Here is an 8,652-nt window from a genome sequence, read left to right as displayed (position 1 = left end):
TATTTTGTAATTATATTGTTACAGTAGTGCTACAGTAGTGTTCCAGCTCTGTGATATCAATGAATGATCTAAAATTGTACAGAAGGCTTCCTTTTCATTGGGAAAATTGAAAGAAATGCTTTTCCCCGTTTTTGAAAGCTAGTTGATAGTTCCATTATTGACCATTTTTACTTTTGTTAATGAACCATCTATCAGTAAATATATGCCTACACTTACAGTTTATTTTATATATTTATAATTTTTAGATGCTTTGAAACCTAGAAGATGTGATCTACCAGTGTAAAATATTAGTATTGATGTGTTGAAATATCTATCAGTTAAAATAAAAAGGTCACAATTTCAGACAGATGAAACCTGGGGATTGTTGGGTGGTTGCTTGCTTTGTTTTTTTTTTTTTTTTTTGTTATGACTTTCTACCCTCAAACCTCAAAGTTTTAAAGACCTTGGAAAAGGAGACTTTATAAATTAGATGGAGGAGATTAACTGCTTACGGTTGTGTAGTAGTTTTCCCTTGATAGCAGTGTTTAGCAGTCTCTCTCTTTTTCTGGGCACAGTTCTCCCTTCATTCCAATAGGTGGAGCTTTGTGATTAAGGCTGCAGAAGAAACTTCTGAGTGCAAAATAATTCACTACGAAATGGCTGGGGGAGGAGGTGAATGAAGCCTTCTTTGCTTAGAGGTATCGTTGTCCTGTACGCAAGCTTGAGACACAAAAATCTGAATCAAGATCCTCACATACAAGGAAAATAAATTGAAAAATCGATTCTGTCAAACAGGGCCCTGCTCTAATCTGCTGTTGTCATAGTCAAGTTCCGAATCTAAAATACCTTAGGTTATAAATTAAATGTCAAATATAATTAATTTGCCACTTGAAACATGAAGTGGATGACTGTCCTTTGGAGAAAGCCTGACAGCTTTATGTATGTCACATTGGTATCTGTTAAAACAAGCTTCACATGCCAGACGATCCTTGTGTGAATCATATTGCTCTTAGCTGTACCAGAATTTTGTCGATGGAATAAGTCTTAGAACAGTTTTCCCCTTAATTATCTGAAGCTTTTGCAAGACAATATAAATCAAGTGTCATCTGTATCATCTGTGCAGAGTAGTGGTTTTATCATACATCAAATAAGCAATTTATTTCTTATTCATTACTACAGAAGCTATTGTTGAATATTTACATACAAATCTATATTTTATACAAATGGAGAATGTTTTCTGCCCTGTGCCTTGAACCCACTGCAGTTGCAATTTGAATCCAATTTTCCTTCCATCTTCTTAACTTCAGCAACAGCGGCTGTAGCCCTGCCATCCTCTTCCACAGGGAGGCCAAGGTTATAATTGAGCACCACTCCTTCCTTCCTCAGCCCACTTCCCTGGGGCATGGAGATCCCTTTTGCATGGCCTCCTCCCCTTGCCCCAAACCAGAAGCAAAGAGGTCTTTTTCACATTTTGTGTTTTGTGTCCTTGCTTTGCACAATGAACTACGCTCACCTTAAGGCTTGTCTATTCACAGGTACCCCAAGGAAGGTGGAGGAGGCAGGCTTGCCCAATGGACACTTTTACACAGTTGTTGAAATAAAAATGTCGGTATACCATGTTATTTCCCACTAACAGGACCAGTAGGACCTTCCTAATCCAAACCTCATAAAAATTTCCCAAGCAGGGTACTGCAGCAAGGTTTCGCCATTAATTTTTAAATGTGGGTAACAAACTGGCTAAATGTTTGTGGTGATATGCTTTACACTGCATGTGTGATCAGGATATTAATTTAGCCTAAGAGAAAAAAAAATAAAAAAAGAGGTTGAAACCATGCTGCTCATTGAAATGAGGGGAACTTGTGCAGACAAACTGAAAGATCTAGACTTGTTCCTGGCTTCTGCAGTGGCTAAAAGAAGCAGAGAGGAAATTGCCTTTTTTTTTTTCCCAAGTGCTCTTCAAAAATCGAACACACGGAAAGAAAGGTTCTTGCAACATCCAACTCTCCTTCAGCTTCTCGTTTTTTTTTCTGCTCAACACTGTGCTCTATAAGAGAAACATGAGCCCTAGGTCTGTGTTAAAATTTAGCCATTCTTGTACGTGTCAGGCAGAAAACAACTCCAAAACAATATTTTAAACCTAAGAGGCTCAGCAATTTTTTTTTGGGTCTCATTTCCACTAGGTTACACTGACAAAAGGACTGCTAGTTAGAAGCCTTTCTGCAGGCAGGCACTCAAAGAGGTTACTGTCCCAACAGCTGATTTTAGCCTAAGTGCATATTGAAGGAAACAGGGAAGGGAGCATTGCTGTGTGATTAGTGCTGTGACAGTGCACCACCAAAAGCAGGGAAAGGGACACTTGTCATACTTCTGAGAGTACTGACCTCATGCACATGTATGCCTTAATTTAGCGAGAGATGCATATGTTTATATTCATTTCAGTCAGAGCAACAACAGGATTAGTCACTGACCATTAAAAAATTGACTGATTTCTTTTTCACTTCTGTTCCTCGGAAGATAATTGCAAGTCATGGTGCTGCCCAGGCACTGCAGCGAGTTAAAGTCATCATCTTAGCTGCAAGACAAGGCAGGATAGCTGCATTACTACACTGCTGCGTAAAAGCTAATCAACCCAGATAAGAGGAAATCAGCTCCATGCTGCCATGCCTAAAATGTTCCCAGACCTGACTCACTTGTACATAGCTCAGAGTTCCTTGAACTTTGTCTATTGTAGGCATATCTACATTTAGGTCTCAAAAACCTTGTGACTCAATTTTGAAATTAAACAACTGTTGAACATAGGTGACAGTTTGGGTTTGATACTTCCGAAATCACTTTGACTGTTTTCCATGGATTTGGAGACCAGTCAACAAAGTGTGTATGTATTCATAAACTCATATATTCATCTATAAAAATTGTCTCATTGATGTTCCTTTGGAGTATTTTTTTGACAGAAAGCCCAGGAAGCTTTGTTCTTCAATAAGGAAAGAGTCAACTCTTAAACACTGATTGTCACGAGATTTATTTCCTGGAGACAAGGAAATATGGACCTACACAGAAAATTTACTGAGAGTTCTGTAGAGACATATTCTGCTCTCAGCCTCATCCTCTTAAATCAAATTTACCATCCTTTATTTTTCAGTTGCCTTCCAAATTTGAAGATGTCATTAAAGAAAAGCAACCTTTATTTCTGAGTGTATGGAAATTCAGGCTTACAAAAATGGCACAGAGGAGAGCAAACTGTTGTCTGACATACCAGCCTGAATGCTAAGGTTTGGTTCAGCAGGGGACCACTGTTTTTTTCAGCAGTCATGTGTATCTGGCAGAAGCAGTTCTGTCCCTGACAGCTAAATAGATGAAGCAGATGACAGATTTTAAAAGTGCTATACCTAGAAAACTACACTTGGTTTATCATGTGTAAATGTGGTACATTTGGTTGTTGAAATATAATCTGCAGCTTCTTTTACAGATAAATAAGTGCTGGGTTTAGTCTGTTGTGTTTTTGAGAACATGATCATTGTAAGTGAATTGCTGCTGTCAATAAGCTGTTTTTAGGGGGTTTGCCCTAATTACATAATGCAGAGTCCTGGGATGAAAAGGTTAAGCTATTTCAGTGTACCTTATCAGTAACGTGCCACGTTTGTCCAGACTAATTCTGTTCTTTGTTCTCCAGCTACAGCTGTGCTGAACTGGAAAAATGTCCTGAATATACACTAGATGGCAGGCGGGTCAGGGGGCTGGAAGCGAGCCTTGCCCATTCATCACAAAGCCCTCTCTCCTGCCTCCAAAAGATCAATTGGTCTTCCCCAGGCCTCTACAAAGCACATTTGGCTGGCTGTACTAGATATGAGTATGCAGTCAGCGGACTAGAAGCTGATGTAGCCGTCTGCCCACAGGATGCTAGGCCACGTTGTTTCTGACAGATTTTCTTTTGCCTTTTAGCCGACAAGGAGAAGATGCCCGATCAGTAACAGCTCGATCAGTAGCAGCTGTTGTTGAGAATAAGGCTTGTGTTAGAGAAGTGGATGTGTTAAAGAAGTGCTGTCAGCACCTGAGGCAGGCTCTGATGGCTTGCCTTCAACAGTAGACTCCTGTGTTTGCCCTGCAGGAGACGATGGCAGCTTGTCGCAAATTTTTTGTAGCAGAACATCTTTCTAAAGCTCTGTGATGCCCCAGGATGAAAGATGCCCTCAATGTTGCCCTTAAAGTGGTGATCTCATTGCAATGCCAGTATGTACAGCCTTGAATACATTATTGCTTAGTGGAGGATCCTTTGGGAGCTGTCGTGACAAAAGGTCAAATTCAGCCCTCATGTAAACTTGTGGTGCTCGCTTGACCCACAGCTCTGTCACTGTAACAGAAATGCTGTCAGCTTTCACCTCTCCTGATGTCCTTGAGGAAAGGGTGGATTTGAAAGGAGATGTCACATCACTACCAGATTATGATAATGTCATAGGTGAGTCTCACAGGGCTCTAAGAATGAACCACATTTTAAAATAGTCTTTTATGTAGTTCTGTGTTTTTCCATTAGTGGTAGTTGTAGGAAAGCCATGAGTGGCCATCAATTGCTTTTCCAGTCTCAGACAAAAAGTTTCCTCAGTGTTGAGTTGCCGTCAGATGCATTTAGGATTCCTGCTCTGGTGTGAGAATTTCTGAACTGGTGCTCCTCTTCTGATTTTAATGATCAAGTATTCTTCAGATTTTAAGGACACAGCTACTCTACAGACAGAATCATGCTAGTTATTGGTACCGATAAATCAAATCTCTACTGAGGATCTTATGTAATTTCTCGTATCTCTTTCAGGGCTCAAGCACTTCCATAGAAGCAAGGAAGTTTTTATTGCCAGTTCGTCTAAACCTAATCAGCACATCTCTGGATAAAAAATGGTGGAAAACATGGGTTTTTTTCTACACTCCTCTAAACTACTGCTGCTTGTGGCTCTGTGTCAGTTGAGAATTATGAAAAAAGCAAATGCTTATGTAGTTTCAATTGCCTTACTGAGTAGTGAAATAGTTTGGACTCTTGAGAGTAGCAATGGGAAAATCTCACTTTGAATAAATCTGTATATTGTAGTATTTAGAGAATACAGTAGTTAAAACAGTAACAAAAATAAAAAAAAGGGAATCAGGCTTAGATAGTTCCTAATCCAACCACCTGACACTTTCTAGAGTAAAGTACCTGTATATTTCCTCTAATAGGACATATATTTCCTCTATAGGACAGAAATGAGCAAACATTACACACAAACACATTTGTCTTTTCCTCTAATATTTCCTCTAATAGGACAGAAATGAGCAAACATTACACACAAACACATTTGTCTTTTCTTCGTTTTGAGTGACTGAAGAACCACTCACTAAAACTAGGGAACATTTCAGAACAGGAAAATGGGAAAAGAGCAATAGAGACTTAGTAGAGTGAACAGGCAGGTGTGTTTATCCAGACATGAACACCGAGAGGCTCCTTCCCTGAGCAGCAGCCAGCCCCAAAGGAAAGCTAAGAAACCCTTCCTCCTGCAAATGTGGTTTGAGAAAAGTTGCACGAAGACAACAGGAGAAAACATCAGGTCACAACCCGACAAATGAAAGTATGGAACTGTTGACTGACCATAGTTTGAGATCTCTTTCATATACATGCAGTCACAGGGTTTATTTGCAGCAAAGCCCCCTGAAGCTGGTATTGCTAGTGAAAGTAAATATGAAGTAAAAATGAAGGTTCCTGCATTTGTTCTTTGCTTCTCTTTGCTTGGTTTCTTTCAGCTTTTAATTGCTGGAGACACAGATCTACAAAGTAAGATTAACAATTAAAAATATAGAATTTGAATTAGGCAGTATATTATATAACTTTTTAATGTGTATTTTTCCAGGAAAGCAACTTTTTTAAAGGTAAAATGTGTTTGGAATATAATTTAGAGACCCAGGCCAACACCAACTCTGTCTCTGGGTGGCTGCCTTTGTGAGAGGAAATTTACGTTTAGCTTTTGGCAAATTTGTTTGACATTAGCACACACATCTCCCAAAGGGAAATCTGTATTGGTATGGAGATGTCAGATGAAGCTCTGCTACTGTGATTCATGCCACCTTATCCAGGATTGCAGGAAGGAGTTACGCACAAACCTTATAAGAATTTCAGGTTATGTTGACCATAACCCCTGAGTTTGATAATGGGCCTACCAGAAGGAAACAGGGTCACAAATGGAAAATTATCTTGTTTTCCAGTGCCTCTGCAAAATCACACAATTCCTCCTTTTCCTAGGTGTTAGGGTGGTTTTTGGTTTTGGTTTGGTCTTCTTTTTTAAATTTCGATTTTTGTACTGATCTCTCCTCTTTTTCCCTGCTCCTCCCTGCAGTGATCTTCAGTCTTGCTTCTACTCTCCATCCAAAACTTGTCAAAACCATATATGGTGAGACAGACATTTATTTTAATTGAGTGTTTATTTACTGATGTTTTGGAAAGCATTTTGTGGAGGTGAGGAGTGAGGATTTTGTGATGATGAGTATTTGAACTGATTACAGCAAGGAAGTATAATGCAAAGGAAGCACGTTATGATTATAAGCTGCTGGGTGGTGTTCAACACTTCTGTGACATTTTGAAATATCTGGTTTAGAATTATTTGAGCCTATAGTCTGGGGGCCTGTAATTGAGTTTTACTTCTTGAGAGCTTACAGAGGTTCAGACAGTGGTTTTACAAAATATACACAGAGATCAAGTGGTTTGAAATTCAGACTGACTTTCTATCTTCTCTTTTTTTTTTTTTTTTTTTTTGGGGGGGGGGGTTTGGCAAGAAGGAATAAACCCTCAAAACACTTTCATCTAAGGCCAATTCCTGCCAGCAAGGGAAATTTAATCCACTCAAGCCACCAAATCATTGAGTACATTTATTCATTAAAGTAATCAATCAGTGGAAATAGGTTTTTCTTTTAATATATTAAATGGCAAAAATGATGAGTTCATAAAAATGTCAAGAAATTTTCATCTCTGCTATCTCTTTTCTAAGGTCAGCTGTCTTCAAACATATTATCCCATTTGTGAGAATCTTACTTATTCTGTCTTTCTTGTAGAAAGCTGAGCATTGAGTATTACACAGAGATTAAAATTGAGTAGAAACTATAGAAAATGTCAAACATAGCAGAAATCATGACACTTGCTCTTTTGACTAGGCACGAAAGCATCAACAGCTGTTAATTTTTGAAGCTAGTACTCTGGCAGTGTTACATTAATACATCAGTCACAGCAACTTCTTGTTTCCATTTTTGCTAGCATCTACAAGTTTGTCAAGATCTATCGTCTCTTTCCCTTATGCAGTTGGCTTCTCTTATTTTGACAAATGGATCTTTGCCAAGAAGTTATGTATGTGCCTTGCACATCATCATTAGAAGCAGGAGACAGCGTTGGGATTATCATTTTTCTCTACCATTTATAATGCAGTCTGCTTCTTTGAGATCTTTCAGTGGAAAAGACCGGGTGAATAAAATCATCAACTGTCCATTTGCCGTGGGAAATAAAATTAGATGCATTGTTTGCCTGACTCACTCTAAACCTAGAAATTAAGCTCCTTTTATTTTGGAAAAGATGAAGTGCCTCCCAGGTTTGTCTTTGAGCTCTTGTTCATTTCGGAAAGGAGGAATATAAAGCGACCAACTGCATCATGAAATCAGTGTCTTACATCTGTAGAAAGTCCTTTAAAACAGACTAACTCAAATTTATGAAACACTCTTTAAGACCTCTGAGTGAGAGACCTTACAATTGTTATAATGATTCTAAACCAAAAAATGTTGCTACAGGTAAGGAAGAGATGAAATAAAAGGCATTTGCAATATTTTGGGTGAAGTAGCAATTTCTTAGGTGGCATTTCCAGACCTTCCCAGGAAGATACAGGACTGTGGGCCATGCCCTAATCTCCAGAAGAGGAAGGATATTCCCAGGTAATTTCCTGAAGTAAAATTCTGTCCTGAAATGTGTTGTTACCAAACCATTAGCTTGTTACTATTGAATTTGGTGATGGATTTAACGGTGTGAGTGTGAAAAAGACATGCTGATCTTCCTCAGTAGTGTCAGGAATACCTACTACCTCCCCCAGCAACGCAGCTCCATCTGTGGCCAATTGACAGAGGAAATTGATTGACAGCAGCCCTGAAGTATGGACTAATTAAATATATCATAATTAGGTTGCAGTGAACACAAATCAGCTTGACCCAAAAAATTTTGGTTCCCAGATGTCAGCAAGATTTTCTGTTTAGCTTTGTAATGTGGTCAGGGTCCAGAAGCAGTCTCTAAATAACAGGGGCATCTTTGATGCCAATTCTTAGTCCTCTCAGTTTTAAAGTTGACCAACAAATATCCGTGGAGCAAGCAGACTCTAAAGGGCAGCCAAAGGCCTGTTTGTGTGGAGAAATCAGCATGGGGTAAGGTGAGATGAAAACTGAGGGTACAGAAGCTGTCTGCGCTCATTCTTCACAGGGAGAGGGGTGAGCCCTCAGGGCGTGCTCAGATGGCCCCTGCCAGTGCTCGCTGAGGTAGTTTAAGGGGTCACTGTCCCTGGGTGTCTACTTTGTCCTTTTGCTGGAGGTTATGGCCTTGTTCCAGTGGAGATGGAAAGAAGCTCATGGCCACCCTTCCACTGTCCTCTTTCAAAGCCTGCTGTGTTCATTGAAATTAGCCATGAAGACTGATTG

Source organism: Motacilla alba, chromosome 2 (genome assembly GCF_015832195.1).
Source record: "Motacilla alba alba isolate MOTALB_02 chromosome 2, Motacilla_alba_V1.0_pri, whole genome shotgun sequence".
NCBI classification, from domain to species: domain Eukaryota; kingdom Metazoa; phylum Chordata; class Aves; order Passeriformes; family Motacillidae; genus Motacilla; species Motacilla alba.
Note: the sequence above shows the minus strand (reverse complement) of the source record.